The following is a 4,256-nucleotide window of genomic DNA, read 5'->3' as shown; positions in this document are numbered from 1 at the left end:
AGTGATTAAAATGAACATTCTGAAAAATAATTTCACGCCGAACGAGGAATTAAATCTTTTGGGTTTGCACGAATAATTTTCTTTGGGGCGATGAGTTCTTTTAGTTCCTTTGTTGTCACGATCACACTTTTTAAGGATAGAAAACCCGGTTGATCGCGACTAGGGGAGGATGAAAGAAGCGGGGAAGAAAGGGTAAAACTGTGGCACAACTGAAAGTTGAACCGAAATAACTCAAATAATATATATCAGAGTGCACGATACAAGGAGAGCAAACTCGACTTTTACATTGCAGCGGAAGAGTCAAGAGCATATAACGTCATGTATGGAGACACGTCGCATCCGAGTACTATTCTATCGAAGGATCTTCATCGTCTATGTTCAACACCACCCGCCGTCATCACTGCTCAACCTGCACATTTTAAAAACATATACAGGGCTGAGTACTTGGTGTACTCAGTGGACACGTTCCGAAATATATTTTACTGAAAAACTAGTTTTGTCAAGTCACTCTTTGAGTGAGCTGGGGGTTTTAGGAAAAGGTCCGAGAACACTGAAACATTTTCCTTTTTTCCTTTTTCAAAAACGACCTGCCGATCTATTTTCCTAGAACACATGCTGTATCTGACTAACTCCTGGGGAACAGAAGCCCACTAGTGAACAGAATTCACGAAACTCCTGGTGAATCGGAATGTATGGGCTCATCCCACTTACAAACCCGCATTCACTAACTAAAATTGAAACTCCTGGTCTAGTAGGGACATCGCCTTGCTAGTCAATCAGATAGGCACAGTTCAAAACAAAACATGGCTCGACATAACTTTCGCAACCTTATTTTTCTCATAAAACATTTTTGAAACATAAACTCATTTTTTCTTTCCTCAAAATCCGAACACATAACCTTCAATACTTCATTTTCCTTGTAAACATATTTGGAACAAACTCATTTCTATCGGTCAAAGCCGAACTCAAAACTTCAATAAAAGCTACACTTCACAAGCACTCATAAGGCAACACATAACATCAAATAAATCACATCACTTTCACTTTAGGTAAATAGCACTTTTCATAATACCTCACATTAAATAGCAAGCTCGCACTTAACATCACATCTTAAATAGAAGCACACAAAAAATACTTTTCATAAAAACTGTAAACATACTTTAAACAGAAAGCCTTAAAAATATCTTAGTTCGAAAGCCCACATAAAAACACTTTAGTTCGAAAGCCCACATGAAACACTTTAGTTCGAAAGTCCACCTCGTACGCTTAAAACTCCTTAACTTGAATTTTCTTGACTCCACCCATAACTTGCAGAGATAGCCTTTTGAAAACAAACAATGTACTAAAAAAAAAAGAAAAAAAGAAAACAAACAATGTACTAATAAGACTCGAGAAATTCTTAAACTTTAATTAGAATTAGAATGCATGCCTAATTAATCATGGCCCAAGAACTTAATTAGAATTCTAGCATAAGACTAAATTAATTTCAGCCCAAGCTCCTTCGTAAAATAATTCCGTCTGACCCAACTGCTCTTCTCCCTCTTTGATTTATTTTGGCCCAAGGATCAATTTCAGCCCAACAATTAAATAAATACACTGGCCCAAGTATTGAGAGTTCCATCCCTGGCCCTCTCCAGCGAGCTATTTTGAGGTGACAGAACTGCGAGCTATTTTGCTCGCCAACTTAGAACCAAGATCACAACACAACAACTTCTAATGAGAATTTGTTCCATGTGCATTGTTAGAGGCATCCTGTGGTAAAACATTTTGCTCCTTCATTTTCTCTCGATCCTAAGCCAACAAATGAAACGAAGATGACTGTGACGAAACACTAACATGAGACTCCATCGATTAAATATAAGGACAAACCTATGAATATACTTGACACAAATTTTGAACTCATATATACTTCTATCAATTTTCCACTAAGAGACAAGTCCCACTATTTGCCCACACATTTATGTGAATCCAACAGAGCAGGACGGGGCTTAGAGCCAAAATCGTCAAAAACCATATGACATGATTTCAGAGGATTAAAAACGCATACCTTTCTGAAACTGCGAATGCCATTGCTTTCTTTAGCTCTGTATATAGCGCGTTTAATCCTATTAGTATTCATGAAGCCACCGGGCCACAACAAAGCCAGCTGCATTGCAACGAATTGTATCAATTATAATGGTTATCGAATAGTTTCACAAAGACAACATGCAAAGAAATAACCACCATCAAAGACACACACTAGATCGTGCAGTTCTATTTCATCAACGTAGGCACAGCAAAACTTACAGACGGACATGAAGTATTATCTTCTATAGACACAATTAAACCTTACAGACGGACACTAACTCAACATTTAGATTACCTCCCATTTACTCTCAAAATCATACATCCCTGGCCCTCTCCAGCGAGTTCACGCCCTTCGTCTAGCGCCCTCCATCCAGCGCTCTTCCTCTCGTCGTCATCTCAGACAGCAGCTCATCGATTCCTGAGCTCTTCCTCTCACGCCGAGCTCTCTGGGATGCAGCGGCCCCCCGACGGTTTTGCAGCGCCGCCGTCCCCGCTTCGGGTACTCGGTGAGTGGAGTTCCCGCTGCCAGCTGCCATTTCACCGCCTCTGTCTGCTGTCCGGGGTTCCGCCGTCGTCCGATCCTTGCCGGACAGCCCCTCGTCGCCTCCGCGTCCCGGCTCGCCTTGTCGGCTTATTCTTGGCCTAAAGCTAAGTCTCCCCCCTTTCCCTTCTACTTTTTTTTTCAATTGAGTTATGGCAGTAACATGTTGAGAGTTCCATTTGCATCTTGTGAAGCAAGTTATGACTTTTGGGAGGATTGTTAGCTCACTGAAATGAGTTCATTATATTGGGGACTTCAACTGCTACTTGTTCTAAGAGTTGCTACTGTCATGAGATTTCTACAGCCATGATTCTATGTTCTTGGACCTAGTATGATGTTCGAAACAAAAGCAGAGGGTGTGCTAGTGTTTTACCTCTTTCTCGATGACTCCTTCGAACACCGGACTGCCCTTAAGCTCGCCGCCACTCCTTCCTCTCTTGCTGCACTTCTTGTGATTTGTGAATGTTGAGAGGTGTGAGGAAGGAGATGGTGGTGGGGCTGGTATTTATAGCCAAAACTCCTTCGCATTTTGTGTCTAATTTTTGGGAGGCGGTGATGCTAATTTTGGGCTGTTCCTTAGCTCCCTTTCGAGCTTTGTGATACTGCTACTCTTACTAAGTTGATGAATGTTTGGGGCTGCCCTCCTTGGCAGTTTTCTCCCAGCCTTGGTGACGGAAAAAGGGATCTGATTCATGCTCATTTTGAGTATGAACATTGGGTTCATTCTACAATGCTCCTTTGTCCTAACCTCTACTTTGGTGTAAGAGGGGACTGTGACAAAATGGCTGTCTTACTGCCTGAGCAGCCTCTTGGCTGTACAACTCAGCCTGTTTACTCTCCATGTTCAATCGAGCTGGCCCCCTCCTCTTCCTTTCTTATAAGTCTATTTTTCTAACCCCATTTTTGTGTGATTTGCAGGCCTAGGGGCTGCCCCTCTTGGCTGTTATCTCAGCCTCGGTTGAGGGGAAAGAGAGTACATTGTTGCCTCTAAAAGGCCTTAGGGATGATCTCACTCCTTGGTCATTCTTGTCCTTTTTCTTTTTTTTGAAGATTGATGATGTATTGCATAGATTCACATACTTACTATCTTGAAGAAGTCTCCCACCTTGAGTCTTGTGAAGCCTACTTCTCATATCCCTTTTTGGTGTTTCATTTGTAGGTACATGGTTGTCCATGCTTGGTGTCTTGTGGAAGCATGAATTGAGAAGGGAGGAGAGAAGAAAGGGAAATAGGAGTTGGCTAGAATGCCACTTGTCTCCTTGCCAAGATAGTATAGTCTCTATCATATGTACTACTTGTGATTCCATCACTCTTGTATTTCTATTTTTTCAACAATTTGTAATTCAAAACTTAAATTTCCTTGCACTTAAATTTCCAACCGTCTCTTCATCCTAGAATTTTTTTTATACTCCGAAATCTGTGCACGAAAAACTCGGGGGGTTACATTTGTGAACCTTGGAAAATATGAACGTTGAGGAATTATGATAATACTTGGCATAACACCAACGGACAATTTATGTTGTTGGGTTGTGCAAAGAGAAGTGCGTGCTTTGATTTAAAATTCATACTCGTGGGATGCGAATTGTTTTGGTGGAGAGGAATACCTTCGATCTTCGTGGAATTTATCTAAATTACTATACGTAGTACT

At 41.2% G+C, this 4,256-nt stretch overlaps 1 long non-coding RNA gene across 1 annotated transcript; it reads right to left on the bottom strand.

Annotated features, from left to right (window-relative positions):
- Window positions 1–214: 214 nt before the first annotated feature.
- LOC121774786 lies at window positions 215–3,906 on the bottom strand. Its single transcript, XR_006045020.1, has 3 exons — window positions 2,363–3,906; window positions 2,048–2,146; window positions 215–409 (listed from the first exon to the last, which is right to left on the bottom strand). It is a non-coding gene; the product is annotated as an uncharacterized LOC121774786 (long non-coding RNA).
- Window positions 3,907–4,256: the final 350 nt, after the last annotated feature.

Source organism: Salvia splendens, chromosome 17, assembly GCF_004379255.2.
Source record: "Salvia splendens isolate huo1 chromosome 17, SspV2, whole genome shotgun sequence".
NCBI classification, from domain to species: domain Eukaryota; kingdom Viridiplantae; phylum Streptophyta; class Magnoliopsida; order Lamiales; family Lamiaceae; genus Salvia; species Salvia splendens.
This window is presented reverse-complemented; position numbering and strand designations above follow the sequence as displayed.